This window comes from Pyxicephalus adspersus, chromosome 8 (assembly GCF_032062135.1).
Source record: "Pyxicephalus adspersus chromosome 8, UCB_Pads_2.0, whole genome shotgun sequence".
Lineage (NCBI taxonomy): Eukaryota > Metazoa > Chordata > Amphibia > Anura > Pyxicephalidae > Pyxicephalus > Pyxicephalus adspersus.
The window spans coordinates 48,699,103-48,708,325 of NC_092865.1; the positions used below are offsets into that span (position 1 = coordinate 48,699,103).

The window sequence follows — 9,223 nt, forward strand, 5'->3', positions numbered from 1 at the left end:
TTGACTTTTGAGTGGCAGGGTCTTTTCAAGCTCCAGAAAACTTTAGTGGCATAAGGTATTCACAATGAGAGGTAACAACAAGACTGGTCAAGCTTTAATGATGGATAACTGGTCTTTATTTAATGGTCAGAGCAAGGGTGGGTTTTGGGGTACAATGGTGATTGCAGCCATAAAGTGGCTTTGGGTTGTCGCACATTTTTCTTTTCAGCTCTTTTCATGAAATATTGCAGCAGTCTACTCTAATGATCAGTACAGAACCTCACAGACTGAGATCTATCTATCTATCTATCTATCTATCTATCTATCTATCTATCTATCTATCTATCTATCTATCTTTCTATCTATCTATATTACCTGCCATCATATTCTAAGTATGAGTTTTCAACATTACCTCTTTTTAAACATGGCCATGACTCATGGTGTAAACAAACTTCAACTTCAGTTATTTAGGTCTATAAACAATTATCTTTTTGCTACAAGAGGTGAGGGGAAGCAGTCAATCATGTAAAAAGGAGCCAAGAGAGCCATCTGCTGGCTGTAAAAATACATAAAATATTCATAAGCAGAACAACTCAACCACTCTACATTCATTTTAAAGATGGGGTTTATTCTGTTTATATGCTTTCCCTGATTCCTTGTTCACTCCTTCATGAACATGCTAATGACATATAATCTGTGTTCAATAAATACCTTCTTTTCAACACATTGACATTATTATTTTATCTCTGCACATCTCCATGCAAAACAGGCAGATGATGGTTGTTGGGTGGGTGCTGTATAAGAGCGGACATAAAGAGGTGCAAAGTGTGCCACCGGTTGATGGCTCAGGACCAGGGATGGGGGCAGGTTCCATGTCAGTTCTGCACTCAGGACTCACTGTTGGCTACGTCTGCCACTGGTACTGTACATAGCTTTCTGAAAACAGGATCAGGGGTCAGGGACAGTCAGGCCGGAGAAGGAGAGGCTGGGTGATGCTGGATGTCCACCATCCTGGAACAAAGCCGGTTTTATTGGACTTCCTGCAGCTTCCAACGCACACTGTAAGAAGCTTCCAGCAAATTCAGTACAAATAGGCAACCTGCACAACTGTGCAAAAATGAGAGTTTGCTGGTCAACAATATAACTGCTTTTCTTCTGCTTTGTACCTTCCACAGAGTAGGCCGTGTAATTATAATATCTATATTACCCATGTCTGCGTTATTGTACGTATGCTTCATCTACGTCTCTATAATTGTAAATCACCAAGGAAAATGCTGCCACTTTATAAAGCTATTATAATACCAAGGAATAACTACTATAGCAATTACACATTCACATGCAGACATCCACTTAACTCGTTATGCTATAGGAAGCTTCACCTGCTTTTTTACACAACAGGAATAAATACAACAAAGGTTTTCAAGTACATTTGTATCAAAATATCGGGATGAAAAGTGAATATAAAAGCTAAGTACATAAGGTTATCTCTGTTTTCATACCACGCTTCCACTTTTTCCTCATTTTGGTTGTGCTCTTGACACTCCTAGTTCAGTGAAGGTTAGGTGAATGTCTATATAGCATCTAATTTGCTGAAGAAATCCATAAGCCATCAAGAAACACAAAATGAAACAGCTGACAGGCTCCTCCAGGGAGCAGCTGGGTGCCGAGCACTTAAAGATGTTTTATCTGCATGAAAAAGCCTAACTTACAGCCTGCTGATCTGAAGAATGATACAGGCAGAGTGCAAGCCGTCAAGCAGCAGGTATTGAGAGCTAAAGAGCTCTTTGAAAGACAAGAAACCACAGGGGGGTGAAGAGGGGTGCAGGTACAAAATTGGGAAAGTCTCTCTGAAATTGAGATGTTAGAAGCGCTGGATTTGGGAAGCTCTCCTGGATATTGTGTTGGAATGGACTTTTTTTCTGGATTTTTTAAAGTAGATGCAAATCCAATATCTTTATTGCTTTTTGTTTACAGCTTTTTTTAAATAGTCCGAATCATGCCATTAAGGTCATTGTTTGGGTTATAGTGGGACAACACTTTGCCCATTTTCTGTGCATTGTCACTTTGACACAAGGACTTCAGATGGAAACTACAAGGTGCTTTTTTAACTCACAATATACTTTGAAAGACAAGACATTGCAAAGTGGGAGAAGAGCACAGATACAAAATTCTAGCAAAAATTAAGACATCAGAACAGCCATGCTTATCCAATGTTTTCCTAGAGGTTTGCTAGGGGTTTTCCTAATCATTTTTACCTCCCATTCGATGGTGCCTGCATAGTTCCAGAGTCAATGCCACTTTGCAGTGTCAGGATGCTAGGGATCTTCTGGGCTATAAGGAAGGCACGCCTTGACCTGACCCCAATGTAAAGGGCATCTTTCTGATTGAGCCCCCATGAACTAGTTTTAGCAGGGTTGCTCCAATTATTCCTGGGCGAGGAGTGTGTGGTTAAGGGTAAAATAGGCTGTGTTGGAAATTTTGGAATTAAGAACCCGTTCTGACATTTGTTCTTGGACAAACTTGGGGACTGACGACCAAATTAGATGTAAGCCCAATCTCAGACAAAAAATGTTTACACATTAAAAAAAAATCAGCTTTATATTGTGATCTTGCCATAAAGAAAACCTCCTAACATTCTGAGGTAAGAAATAGGAATATTGTATAAAATTTAGAGGAAACACATCTTGCAAAGCCCCCAATTACATGTGATCATTATTGACAGGTGCAAACCTGCAGCCTTCTGGGGTACCAACACGTGACATGGCAATGGCTGATCTCGTTTTTTTGCAAGGTTGTGTAAGGTTGGTGATGCCACTGCACCATCAGGGGGCTTTTAATAAAAGCAAATAATGTGATGTTGATCCTACGTACGGGCAGAGAAAAGTCAGGCAGGTGTCTAGAACAACTCCTGATGATGGGAAGTCCAATCAAAATACCACCATTGCATGCTCCATTAGGAAGAATATGATGATATGGGATCTGACATGGGGCAGCAGTATGGTGTTCAAGATGAGCACAACATTTCAAAGCTATTTCAGAAGCAAAGGTAGGTACTTATTTTTATAGAAGTCCATGTAGCAGACCAAAAAAAGAGACAGCTGAGAAAGAAAGAGGAATGGAGGGGAGTGGCTTCAAATGAAAAATATGTGGGGGATATGCATGAAGATCCATCATTGTTCAGGCAATTCCTCTTAAAAAGTGACAACGTTTTGTCCTTGTCTCCCAAAAATCGTGCATGCTGTAGTTTTAAAAGATAAGAACAATGCATGTCAGCGCATCACTATATGTTGTGCTACAGTACTACAAATGCACCAATTCACGGCACCAAAGCATATCATGCATTTTCCATATATAAACATCGGGAAACAATGTACTAGTGAGAACATAGGAGAGTCTCTGCAGTTAAAACCAGATTGGAGTTGGCATCCATCTACACCAAATGGAAAACTAAATTAAAAACCTTTGGGCAGATGTACAGTTAAAGAGACAACGAGACAATTTTTTGGACCCACATGACTATATGCATTTCATTACATGGTTGCATACTTTAGACTATTTTGCAAGAAAAAGACCCAAATTAGGAATCTTTGATAAAACCCTGGAACGGTTCCCGTTTTCAGCGTGTGATTTGTATAAACGTCCCCCATAGTCTTCGCCTCTCTGTTGGCGGTGCAGCAGGAAGATCACGTGAACACTGAAGTTCTCAGGATGTCACACTGTTTCCTGTAGTACATTGTTCCTGTGGCTGATGTGGAATGTGAGGTGGGGGGCTGTGAATATTAAACTGACACAATTCATCTGTCTTTATTCCTGACTGAGCGCCCGGTGCTCATTGGAATATGTTAGGCGCAGTGCAGGTGTGACCTCCGACCCCTCCTCCACAAAAAAAAAGGCTGATAAGGCAATGTGTCTTTATTAAATAGATAGAGAGACAATGAAAAGATTTTTATTTCTTTTGTGAAATCCCAAGTGGCCCTGTGATGCAGGTGTTGAGCTAGATTCTTTTTCTGTGTAGTGTGATAAAATCCAGTTAAAACCAAAAATAAAGACTCAGAATTATAAAAATACACAGCCCACCTGCTCAGGAATCATGCTATTATACATGCATTGATTCAATAACTTATCCACTCACTGCTAGTAACCTGGTATTCTGAGAACACCATTTCCAGAGCCCTTTTTTAAGCCACTTCCTGTCTATATGCACTCCCTGCTCTGTCAGCTGCCCATCATTGCTTTGTGCCATCCTTCTGATAGTGACAATAGTGGACCATGCCCGTGTAATGTGTGATGGCACAACTGCTTGTAGTCACCAGAATGAGTACATGTGATGGTGCAGCAATGCAGAAATGCAGTTGGAAGTCAGGAGGTTTTATAACCAGGACCTTCACCAGATATTAATTTAACGAAAACTTGCAAATTTAAACAGACTGAAACATCTTTTACATGATAAAGCTTTAACGAGATTTTAGTGACCAGTTTCTATAGTTCTGCTTTGAAACTCAGCAAGCAGGTAGGCCTTTATTGCAGAAATAGACAGGTGATTCCATTCTGCAATAACACATACCTATCTGCTTGTTTACTTTCTTCCCTTGAAGAAACGCTGCCGGGGAAATGCCTAGTCTGAATGAATACGCCATCCCAGTCTTGCCAATCAAAATAGCAGAAGACCTGACTCCAGGAAGAAGATCGGGTGGGGATGGAGGTGCCTGCATTGGAGCGAGGACAGGTAAGTGAGGACAAGTAAGTGAGTCCCTTCTGCAATAAAGGACCTGGCTGGTGACAATTTTTAAGGTTTTAGATCTAGTTCCAGTTTAACTACCGGGTTGATTATGTGATGTTATTATACACTTAGGAGATGGGGAATGTTTCTGTTGGAGAACATACGCATTTCTTTAGGGAAACGCATGCATTGGGGTGCTGGCTTGCCATTCATTATCCCACTTTCAACTTGCCAACGCACTGCAGCACAAAGCACGGCACATTCCAATGAAATGAATGGATTTCCTAACACAGTGCACATTATTTGCAAAATCATACCAGACTGCCATAGTGGGGCAGAGCCACTTGGTGTGGTCAGTTAATTGGTAAAACACAGCATGACCTCTCCAACCTCTTTCCCTTATAAAGATAGCCATGCACTATTTCTTATCAATAAGATGATCAATCAGACAAAAAAGTCAAATGGGTCAAAAAGGTACTTTTTTAGTGATTATTTCTGATTATTATTAAAATCTAATAATATAGCGCCAACCTATTACGCTACATACATTAAATAGGAGTTGCAAATGACAGACAAATACAAACAATGGCCCTGATTTATTAAAGCTCTCCAAGGCTACAGAGGATACAGTTTCATCAGTAAAGCTGGGTGACACAGAAAATCTGGAATGTATCTAGTCAAGAACTGCAAACATTTGCTAAGAATGATATTCTGCACACGGTGGGGAAAATTTGGGGTCTTGAAAAGGGGAGAATGACAAAGGAGGTCTGGATGAGTGGAGGAACATCAGGTGTTCTTTCAGCATACTTTCTTTTTCTGTACAAACTCCTTAGATTTTGGTATATGGATTCAATTTTTGAAATAGGGTTTGTGCTTCTTGGTCTTGCTTAGCATATGTTAGGCGTTTATGTGTAAATATTTCTGATTTTGTTGCATGAAATGAATATATTTATATTTGTGTTTGCCGAAATGCCAAAGTGAGAGGAGGAGAGGGTCCTGCCCCAAGGAGCTTACAATCGAGGAATAAAACAAAATTTACAATCTAAGTGATCAGTTTTTCAGTCAACTGCTCTAGCAAGATTTTCTTTTTTAATTAAATTTTTTAAAAAGAATCATTAAACAAGTGGATGTGTTGTCAAATACTTGTAGTTGATTTTAATGAATTGAATTAAAAAAATCAACCTATAACAGAGTGTACAATTTCCAAAGGAGACATGTTATAAGTAAATTTAGGATTTAGGTAAAACGCGTAAACTTTTTTTTGTATCCTGTAATTGAGAGACGTCTTAAAGGACAGCAGCACGTCGCTTGCAAACCATCCCTCGGAGAACTGATTACCTTAGCAGGCAATGAAGCTGACAGGACAGGAATAAAAGTGGTTAGGGAAATTACAAGGACGGTTAGCGAATCATTATAGGATTGTTCGCAGAATTTATAGGATTAGTTAGCCGGCCGACTGTAACAAATGCGTAAAAGCGACTGTTTGTCCTCGTCAATTAAAACCAGCCGCACTATTTATAGAAATCCAATAATTGCCAGCACTGTCATGCTCTAAATTCTGCTCACTATTCCGTACAGATCAGCTCGCCTTTGATAAAGATGTCAGATTGGCACTTAGCGTTGAGAATGCCCCCGTTTTTCCTTCCCCTGACCCCCCTTCCGAGCAGGTGGTCTAGAACAACGCGGCACTATATTCTGGCTCTACGTCTGCACAGGGACCCTCGTGCCTATGACTTGCAGGCTCTGCTGAGTTCTACAGCTCTGTTATGACTCTTTGGAGTTTTAGAATGAACGCTCGTCAATCTCCTCGTCCCAGCGCGGTGATTGGATCAAACCAGCGCATATCCCCCAGAGCTAGATAAAAGCCTCTTTTGGTCAATTTGACCTTTGCTGAACTTATTTTACGCTGCGGAGGAAAGTAATAAAGCAGAATTTGTGGAGGCTTCGCTGTCACTTTCATGCAACAACAAGCACAGGCTGTCGTCAAGCCACCGAGCCGTGTTAAAGTATATCCAAACTCAAGAACAAAAATGCAATATATTGCGGCTTACTTGTCCTTAGAGGCGGTGGCTGCGTCTCTTCTCTTTTTACTTTTATTTTTACCTGGTGATCCTGCCATTATTACGCTTTTATGGCATGCTGGAAACTCACACTTAGGGCCTGATTTAATAATGCTGTCCAAGACTGGAGAAGACAGACTATCATGGGAGAACCTGAGTGATCCAGTAAACCTGTAATGGATATGGTCCAGGATTTAAAACTTTTCCCAACTAATAGCAAATGTTTTTTAAGAAATCCATTCCAGCTTTGCTGGATCACCCAGGTACCTCCATTAAAGTCTACAGTATCATCTCCAGTCTTGGAAAGCTTTCATTAATTAGACCCGTAGTGTACTGTATCCAAAGAGGAACAGCACCCTGGATCAGGACCACAGAACACCTCCCATACTTTACTAACAGCATGTGGGGACTCTATAGCCTCCAGGGATTGCTGTGTAGAATGTATATGAAGCACAGATTTAAAAAATGCTATTATTGGTAAAATTAATGTTTTAAAAAAGAGCAAATAAAATACTTTGGGTTTCTATGTACTGTAAATTTTATTTTTACACATCTATCCTTTTTTTTAACTTAGTTCAATTTTTTTTTACAAAGTTGAGATTTTCTGCAGTGCTATACAAAATGTATCAATCTCTGGCACCAAAGGAGCTTACAGTCTAACGTTTCCAACATGGTCATACATACACACATGGCTTAAAGAGGACCTGTTGTAAGTGAAAAGTGTGGACATGATTCATTAATGACATCCATCTGAATATGTTTTTGCTTTTATATGCTTTTTGTCTGGCTGCCTTAGGATTCAACTTAGGCTATGTACACACGTTAGATAATTCTCTCCTGATTTGAACGGTTGTGCTTGTTTCGGGCGCAAGTCTGACATGTGTACAGCAGTCGCCCAATGTTGTTTATGAATGGCCAATGTGAAACGACCACTATACAAGTTAAAGTAGGTAAGCACAGCGGGGTGCTGGTTGCTCATTCTCCCTCCCCCCATCTCCATTGAACAAAAGAGATGCTGTGTGTACAGCATTTGTATGTTTGTTCACATGTCACTCATAGGACCTGATTTATTAAAGCTCTCCGAGTCTGGAGAGAATACACTTTCATCAGTGAAGCTGGGTGATCCAGCAAACCTGAAATGGATCTGGTCTAGGTCCAGGACTTAAAACATTTCCTAGCCTCCCTGGCGGTATTCCCAAGTGTGGCTCTGGGTTAATTTTCAGTGCCAAAAGCAGTAACCACGAGCCACACTCCGGTTGGAATTGCCAGGGAGTTTACAAAGTCCTACCTTGTTCCCACGTTCCTGCTGCGTCCTCCGGAGATGTCCGCGGCTCGGCATTAGCTTTCCTTGTCGATGCCAACCGGGCGTTGCCAAGCTACACAGATGCTGTCCGGCATCTGCATCCCCGGCGTGTGAACATTGGGGGCACAAGGGCAGGGGAAGGAGATGGCAGTGGGGCAAGTAGGCAGGACCGGGCAGGAAATTTAAAATAATGAAGATTTTTAAATGTACCACTTTTTACATTTAAAAATCCTCATTATTCTTACCGCCGGGGATGCTAGAAAATAGCAAATGACTTTGAAGAAACTGTTCCAGGTTTGCTGGATCACCCAGCTTCACTGATGAAACTGTATACTCTCAAGCCTTGGAGTGCTTTAATAAATCAGGTCTCTGGAAAGGATCATGAAAAATCAACAAAAATTGTACGCAGCCTAGGAACCACAATTATCGAAATGGCAGCTTTAACATGTAAAATGAGTATCACTACTTTTTATGGTTTCCCCTTTTTGGTCCTCCGAGGAATTAAACTTTGTAAAGTATTATTCCCTAATTTGCTGCAGAAACAAATTTTCAAATATGAATTTTCTTTATTGGGTCCCCGACTCCCTATTGGGGGGCATAAGATGTGAACATCAGCATGAGGGCTTTTCAGGTCACAGAGCTTTCCCTCGTCCAGAGCTGGCCCAGGTCACGCTGATGACACAATTCCAAGGCAGGAAGCACATCCACCTCAGACGTGACCTGCCCGTCTGAGAGCACAGCAGCACAATGGCACCTCAGCCACCCACGCTGTGCCATTCAGCCGAGAATGCCCGCATTGTCCTGCTCTTGTCTCCTGCCCATAGGAAGGACAGGGAGGGGAGGCCATGGCAAAGACCTGGTACTGCTCACCCTTCCAAATCAATTCACCAGCCTGCAGACAGTCTTTAAAGGTTAAGAAAATGTAAATAACATTTACTTGTGTGCTGTGTAGCAGTAACAATGGCCATTTCGTTTAAAAAAAAAGCAAATACTTGTTTTCATCCTTTGCTGCAACTCTGTAGCTACTTCTCCCTACATTCATTTCAACAATGGCTGCATGGCATTTCCCTGGACGGATCACTCCAATAAACCATGCCTGGGTAGGAGCTTACAGGGTGACAACACGGGAGCTTACAGGGTTACAACACAAGAGCTTACAGG

General features: G+C 41.2%; 1 protein-coding gene across 1 annotated transcript in view; it reads right to left on the reverse strand.

Moving 5' to 3' along the window:
* The window catches only part of FGD5 (FYVE, RhoGEF and PH domain containing 5), a gene marked incomplete in the record, with an annotated part of 91,149 nt that overhangs the window by 43,798 nt on the left and 38,128 nt on the right, over nt 1-9,223 (reverse strand).